This window comes from Beta vulgaris, chromosome 1, assembly GCF_026745355.1.
Source record: "Beta vulgaris subsp. vulgaris cultivar EL10 chromosome 1, EL10.2, whole genome shotgun sequence".
NCBI classification, from domain to species: domain Eukaryota; kingdom Viridiplantae; phylum Streptophyta; class Magnoliopsida; order Caryophyllales; family Amaranthaceae; genus Beta; species Beta vulgaris.
The window spans coordinates 40194516-40203131 of NC_079202.1; the positions used below are offsets into that span (position 1 = coordinate 40194516).

At 41.2% G+C, this 8616-nt stretch overlaps 1 non-coding gene across 1 annotated transcript; it reads left to right on the top strand.

The window, feature by feature from the left end:
• Positions 1 to 8257: 8257 nt before the first annotated feature.
• Positions 8258 to 8364, top strand: LOC125494490 (small nucleolar RNA R71). Its single transcript, XR_007270738.2, has one exon. It is a non-coding gene; the product is annotated as a small nucleolar RNA R71 (small nucleolar RNA).
• The last annotated feature ends 252 nt before the right edge of the window (positions 8365 to 8616 follow it).

Consider the following 8616-nt stretch of genomic DNA (forward strand, 5'->3'; position numbering starts at 1 on the left):
ATGTGGTGCTCAAAAAAAAAAAAAAAAAACTTAATCCCACTACATATTCCAAATGTCGGGTTCAATCCATCCTTATATCCACCAAACTCCATATAAGCTTGCCCTTTTTTTCTTTCACAAATAATTTCTTTCAAACAACAACCAAGGAACTTGTATGAACATTGAAACTTGCATTGAGGAGATAATGCACATATTTGGGGATTATATATATATAGATATATTCTCTTCATTCTTCCCCATTTTGTTTCTTTTTCTCAGATTCATCTCCTTTCTTTTTTTTTCAAATTCCTTTTGTTTTCAAGAATCGATGTCTCCTTTTTTTTTCTTTTTCTTTTCAAGTTTCGAATTACTCATAGGGCATACCAATTGATCCACCTTCAAGACAAAACCTAAAAAAAAGGCTCTAAGGCATATGATGTAAGGCTATCAAAAAGGCAATTATGAGGCTCAAATTGGTTCATCCTAGGGGTAAATGTAAAAAGAAAAAAAAAATTTATTGTGGCCCTAAGATGTTGAAGCTCTAATCATCTAAATAGAACATCAATCATTCTTCCATATTGCATCGCAAAGTCTCAAATAGTCACAGAGCAAATCCAAGATTCAAGTTACATGAAGGATAACTAACACACATGAAAAGAACACGACTGAAATAATGTGCAACAGTCGAATATGGCTTAAATTCTCACCAAGGTACTCAAGCTATTATTGTCGGTCGAGTCAATATCAAAGGAGACCATTCTAGCCAAAACCAATCACAGGGATTTATGCTATCTTTCATGCAATAGATCATCAATTCAGTGCAAGTCGATTCATAACAAAACATTCAAAGCAATGTGTTTCAAAGTTCTCACTTGAATTGCCATTCAACTTGGAAATATCAAGCTAACCTAAAAAAAGAGGAAAAACTACCAAAAAGAGACACAAATGAACAAACGACTATATACAATGAATCCCTCCCTCACACTTAAATGTTGCAATGTCCACAGTGCAATAGTAAGGCACAAAAAGAAAGGGGAGAGGTACTCACAAGATCTCACTGAGGAGGAAGAGATGGAGGATTGGGGAACCCTCCAGATTGCATCCAAGTGCTAAAGCTCTCCAAGATCGCAGACATAGATGACAATTGTTGCTTGATGTCCTTCTGCTCGTTGATGATTCCATTTACCGATGTTTGAAGTTGCTCAAGTTTGTCAAGTGCTCGCTCAATAGGTGTAGCAGAGAAGCTAGCACCTTCAGATGTGCTAGATGGAAGAGATTGTTCAAGGGATGGAGCAATAGGCAATGGTACAGAAATTCTCCTCGAAGAACAATCAAAGGACCAATTGACTGGATTCGTCAAGGTCATTTGCTCGGGTGGGAAGTTCACCTTCATCATTCTGGACACACCAAAGAGTAGTGCCGTCCTTCTTCTTAAACCAACCAAAAGGGACTTCAACAGCATCAGTCCCATCAACAAAGCCAGCGTGCTTAAGTTGTTCAGCATAGCCCAAATAGATAGCGATTCGAGTGATAAACCCTCCTTGCACAATTTTACCTCCAACATTGACATTGTTGGCTACACGTTGTAGTTGGTGGATAAGAAAGGCTCCAGTGTCAATAGGTGTAGCATAAAGCATGTGATGAAGCAGGAAGAGCTCATCTTGGCGAACCTTACTCCCTTCTTGACGGCCAAAAATAGTGTTGGAGAGCACCTTGAGAATATAGCGCAATGCAGGGTGGCGAGTGGACTTGATAGAGCTCGAACTCGAGTCATAGGTAGACTCCCCACTAATAATTTGCCAAAGTGGCGTAGCAGACCATTGTTGAGGAGTAACTCGGGCCCCACCGCCTCGTAAACCAAGTGCGTCATTAAGCATCTCCAAAGTCCAAGTATGGTCATTATTGAATAACCGAAAAGTGATCGAAGATGTACCACTAGACGGATGAGGAAATATGTGAACTTTCAAGGAGCTAAGGAATTCAAGTGTGGCTCGTGTGCATGTCGGAGTTTTTGTCATAAGAAAATTTCCCAAACCAATATTGTTGAAGAGCCAATGAACATCATCTTCTATATGTAAAGTTGTCAAGGCATCAATGTCACAATATTTAGTAGCGAGAACCCCTCTTTTGAACAACTTTTCATATTTCGCTTTGAATTGCGCATCCCCATTAAAATCAATGTCATAGTAGTTAATGTCCACATCTTTTCTCTTTGTCCTAGTAGCGGATGGAAGTGCCTTTCGACCATTTGAAATAGACGACTTACTCTTAGAACCCTTTTTGATAGGAACGGATTTGGCCTTAGAAGAGTTTGTAGGCACGTTCTTTTGTCGAGCATTTAGAGTGCGTCCCATTAGAATAGGACTAATGCACAACCAAGTCTCACACACAACCAATAAAATACTCCACCACACAAATTTGTCAATCAAAACCAAAATACTGGAACAACTCAGTCACAAATACTTCTTGAAATAGTCCTACAGCACACAATGTGTCCTTCCCCAATAGTCCAGCAATCAAATAAAAACCTCAAAGTATGCAAATTGAGGGTTCGAAAGTCCCCATAATCACAATCGCAGCAATTATTCAAATTTCAAGAGGCCAGTGCAAGAGACCAAGGAAGAACCGCGAATTGAGTCAAGAATTACCGCAATTTCAGCCGTGAAAATCCGAACCCAGTAGTCAAGTGTCGAGTCGAAGTTGATGCAAATTGCAGCAATTCATCATATTTCAAGAAAAACAGTGCAGGAGAGGATTGAAAAGCAGCAAATTTAGTGAAGAAGCGCCGCAATTACAGCCATATAGTGATGAAAAATCGAGCCCAATAATCGAATTCCGACCAAAAACGGAGGAAACAACCAGCATCAATCTCAATGGAGTTCAGCGACTGAAGAAAAAAAACACGAAGGAGGGAGAGATCAATGGCTTTAGCTTGCGTTTCTTGTTTCTCTCTCTGCGATATTTTTTTTTTCTGTGGTTTCTGCGTTAGGGTCGAATTGCAGGGGAGAGGCTGTTTTTTTTTTGTTTCGTTTTCGATGGACTTGGTGAAATTCAGGAGGGTTTGCGGTGGGCTGGCAGTAGAGGGAGCTGAACTGCGATGGGCTGGCAGTGGGGGTGTTATTTTTCGATGGGTCTGCATTAGTGACAGGCGGAATTGCGAGGTGTTGGCGGTTGTGGGATCAAACTGCGATGGGTTGGCAGTTCTTACTGAATTGCGTGGGACGTTCTCTCTTTTTTTTTTTTTTTTTTTTTTTTTTCACCTGCACAAAAACACACTAAAAATTAGGAGAATTAACCTCTAAAAAGAAAAATAAGATGCTAGGTTCCTAAATTCTATACCTAATACTTAAGCTAACTTAACATATAATACGACTACAATATTAAACTAACTAAGAAAAGAACTAAGAAACTTCTAAAAAAATGAAAATCAAAATCGAAAAAAAAAATGAAAGAGAAGACTTGGGTTGCCTCCCAAGAAGCGCTAGTTTAAGGTCATCTAGCTTGACCACCTTTTCACATCACTCTGAATGAGGGTCGGAAAGTGTGTAAACCGCCTTCCCTTCAATAGGTTCACCTTCTCGATAGTGCTTAAGACGTTGTCCATTTATCTTAAATGAGCCAGTTGCTTCACTCCAAATCTCAACCGAGCCATACGGAAAGACCTGAAGGATTTTAAAAGGACCAGACCATCTTGAGCGAAGTTTGCCAGGAAATAGCTTCAATCGAGAGTTGAACAGTAAAACCAACTCCCCTTCATGAAATTCTCGCCGCATTATATGCTTGTCATGCCACCTTTTCGTGCGTTCTTTGTACAACCGTGAGCTTTCATAGGCGTCGAGGCGCAGTTCTTCTAACTCATTTAGCTGTAATAATCGTTGCTCGCCTGCCGCTTGCAAATCAAAATTGAGATTCTTAATCGCCCAAAATGCACGATGCTCCAATTCAACGGGGAGATGACATGCTTTTCCATATACGAGCCTATACGGAGTTGTGCCGATGGGTGTTTTGAATGCAGTTCTGTATGCCCAAAGTGCATCATCGAGTTTTATAGACCAATCCTTCCTGGATCTCGCAACTGTCTTCTCTAAGATAGTTTTGATTCGCGATTTGAAATCTCCACTTGGCCACTAGTTTGTGGGTGATATGAGAGTCCCACTCGATGATGTACTCCATATTTCTTCAACATAGCTTCAAACTTCTTTTCGACAAAATGTTTACCTCCATCGCTAATCAATACTCGTGGTACTCCAAATCTAGGGAAAATAGTCTTCTTAAAGAACTTTTGAACCACACGAGCATCATTAGTAGGAGTAGCAATAGCCTCAACCCACTTGGAGACATAGTCAACAGCAACTAGAATATACTGATTCCCATAAGATGAAGGGAAAGGACCCATGAAATCGACGCCCCATACATCAAACAATTCGACCTCAAGAATGTTGTTTAGAGGCATTTCGTTCCTCCTAGAGATATTCCCAGTCCTTTGACAACGGTCACAAGACTGGACATAGGTATGAACATCCTTGAATAGAGTTGGCCAATAGAACCCACACTGAAGAATCTTTGCAGCAGTCTTAGCAGTTTTAGCATGTCCTCCACATGGAGAATCGTGACAATGAGAAATTATAAGGCCTACCTCAGCTTCTGGAATGCACCTTCTAATGACACCATCCGCGCATCCCTTGTAGAGAAAAGGGTCATCCCAAAATACTTTTTCACCTCGTGAAAGAATTTCTTCTTCTGTTGTGAGGAATAACCATAGGGACAGTACCACTAGCCAAATAGTTGGCTATATCAGCATACCAAGGGAACTCCGTGGTAGAAAGAGCAAACAAGTGGTCGTCTGGAAACGAATCATCAATGGGGAGGCCTTTATCACTTCATCATCAAGGACAAGTCGAGAAAGGTGATCCGCAACAACGTTTTCTGCTCCCTTCTTGTCCTTTATCTCCAAGTCAAATTCTTGCAGCAAGAGAATCCAGCGAATCAAACGAGGCTTGCATCCTTTTTACTCATCAAATATTTCAATCTGCTGTGATCCGTATGAACTATCACCTTCGACCCAACCAGATAGGATCGAAACTTCTCCATAGAATATACCACGGCCAATAACTCCTTCTCAGTAGTGCATAGTTCATCTGGGCCGAGTCCAGAGTCTTGCTTGTGTAGTAGATGGCATGGAGTTTGCCATCTTTTCGTTGGCCCAATACCGCACCAATAGCATAATCACTGGCGTCGCACATAATCTCAAATGGTAGATTCCAGTCTGGTGGTTGTATGATAGGTGCAGATATGAGAGATTGTTTTAACCTGTTGAAAGCTTCAAGACAAGCATCAGTGAAAACAACAAGGGAACATCTTTGCCTAGGAGCTCAGTGAGAGGTCGAGCGATTTTAGAGAAATCCTTGATGAAACGGCGATAAAACCCCGCATGACCAAGAAAACTCCTCACCGCTTTCACAGAAGTAGGGGGTGGCAATCGCTCAATGACATCTATCTTAGCTCTGTCGACTTCAACGCCCCTATGAGACACAACATGACCCAAAACAACTCCTTGTTGTACCATAAAATGGCACTTTTCCCAGTTGAGAATAAGATTGACTTCTTGGCATCTACGAAGCACCTTTGTCAATTTTCAAGACAAACATCAAAAGATGTTCCGTAGACAGAGAAATCATCCATAAAAACCTCCATACTATTCTCAATCAGACCTGAGAAAATTGCCATCATACACCTTTGAAAGGTGGCAGGAGCGTTACATAATCCAAATGGCATCCTTCGATATGCAAAGGTGCCATAGGGACAAGTGAAAGTGGTCTTTTCTTGATCACTTGGATGGATTGGAATTTGGAAAAAGCCTGAATATCCATCCAAGTAACAGAAAAATGAATGTTTCGCCAACCTGTCCAACATCAGTCAATGAAAGGGAGAGGAAAGTGATCTTTTCGAGTGGCCTTATTCAATTTCCTATAGTCTATACACATGCGCCACCCTGTCACAGTTCTAGTAGAAATCTCTTCTCCCTTATCATTCTTAACAACGGTCATACCTCCTTTCTTTGGAACAACTTGTACTGGGCTAACCCACTTACTATCAGATATAGGGTAGATTATACCAGCATCAAGCAATTTTAGAACCTCTTTTCGAACTACCTCCATCATGTTTGGATTAAGCCGTCTTTGAGATTCAATAGATGAAGCATGATCGTCCTCAAGAATGATCTTATGCATACAAAATGAAGGGTTAATCCCCTTGATATCATCAATGCTGTACCCTATAACATTTTTATATTTTCTCAAAATGGTGAGCAGTTGCTCAATTTGCATGTCCTCGAGCATAGCATTGACAATAACTGGATAAGTCTCATTGGGACCCAAGTATGCATTTTTAAAGAAGGGGGAAGGGGTTTAATTCTACCTCAGGAGGCGTAGTACTCTCCTTAGATTCCTCGTGTGTCAACACCTCTTTGATAGACTCATCATTAGGTAATGAATGCGATTCCTCTAAGAGCCCTTGTACGCCTTAGTTTCCCAATCCCTTCATCGGCAACTCCCATGAGAACAGTTTGCAGTGAATCATCAAGTTGTAGACTAGAAGCTTTTACCTCAATCGCCTCATCTAGAGCATCCACCCTATAGATAGTCTCCCCAAACGAAGGAGCCCCATGGAGTTTGTGAGATTGTACTCCATCTTCTCATCACCCACTTCAAAGGTAATCTTTCCATTCTTCATGTCAATGATGGCTCCAGCAGTGGCCAGGAAAGGTCTCCCAAGAATGATAGGAACCTGCGCATCCTCCTCCATCTCCATTACTACAAAGTCACATGGAATGAAAAACTTCCCAACACGGAGGGAACATCTTCAAGGATACCAAGTGATACTTTACAGTTCTATCAGCTAATTGTAAAGAGATGCGTGTAGGTTTTGGTTCACCCATTTGAAGCTTCTGCAAATAGACAAAGGCATTAGACTAACACTTGCCCCAAGATCACAAAGTGCCTTTTTTATTTCGATATCTCCTAGCTTCACAGGAATAGAGTAGCTACCCAGATCTCCTAGCTTCTTAGGAAGCTTATTCTGCAATATAGCACTACATTCTGCTGTAAGTGAAACAGTTGCATTCTCCTCGATCTTTCGCTTGTTTGAGAGCATGTCTTTCAGAAATTTTGCATAAGAGGGATCTCAGAGATAGCATCCAAGAATGGTATGTTTAATGCACTTCTTCAGTATATCAAGGAATTTCCCATATTTCTTCTCTAATTTTGCATGGGCTAACCTTTGTGGAAATGGAACTGGTGGCGTGTATCCGAATAGGGGTAGGAGTGGGTTCCTTCTTCTCTTCTTCAATAATCTCGTTCTCCACCGCTTTCTCAGGTTGAACCATCTCTTCCACAGTTCCTTTTGATGGCTCCTTCAAAGGATGATCTTGTAGCTCTTTTCCATTTCTCAAAATCACAGCATTGATATGGCCCTTAGATGGTTGTTCAGTATTCAGGAAAATGACCTGGAGCTTTTGAAGATTGGCCCACTTGATGTGCAAGTTGGCTTATTTGACTTTCTAAGAGCTTGTTCTGTGCTTGAATTTGTTGAATTGTGTGATCAGTCTTCTCATTTTGCTTACCCTGTTGAGCCATGAAGTTAGTTTGTTGGGCTAAAAGGTTCTCCATCATAATCTCCAAGTTGCTTTTCTGTTGAATGGAGGAGGTTGCTGATTAACACTTGATTGACATGAGGATTGAATGGTGCTCTAGCTTGAAAACCTGGTGGTGCATTAAAATTGTTGCGAGGTGGAGGAGGTGGATTGAGTTGTGCTTGAGTGTTCTTGTATGAAATGCAGGATTGTGCTTCCATCCCTCATTGTATGTGTTAGAATAAGGATCATATGGCCGCTTTGGATTGGAATTATAAAGAGCATTGGCTTGCTCAATTGTCATCCCATCATTGTTGATTTGACATTCAGTAGCAGCATGTCCTTGGACTCCACACATCTGACATGAGACCATCATAGATGAACCAGCTTGGAGTCGATCAAACTTGTGAGATAGTGCCTGCACAGTATTAGTTAAAGTGGTTAGCGCATCAACATCATATTTACCTCCCTTCTTAGCACGATTGCGACCATTTGGATGGTAGTTGTCATTGGCCGCCATCTTCTCAATCAACTCCTTTGCTTCGGTTGGTTCTTAGTCATAAGGGAACCCCTGAAGCAGCATCAATGTAGATACGAAACTCATGTGTCAAACCATTGTAGAAAGTCTGTATCAACATCCATTCAGGAATCCCGTGATGAGGACATTGTCTTTGCAAACGTAGAAACCTTCTCCATGCTTCATACAATGATTCGTCGTCATGTTGCTCAAAGGTTGCTAACTCGTTCCTCAGCTTCGCGGTCTTTTCTTGCCCCAAAAACTTCACCAAGAATGCTTTGGCAAGTTTTCCCCATTTATCAAACGTTCCGACACCTTCATCTCTCAACCACTCCTTTGCTCTATCTCGAAGAGAGAAAGGAAAAAGGCGTAGTCGAATAGCATCCTCACTCACACTGTTGATTTTCACTGTGTCGCATTTCTCCAAGAAACTAGCAATGTGACTCACAGGGCATTCATTGGGTAACCCTGCAAATGAATCGTTGGAGAT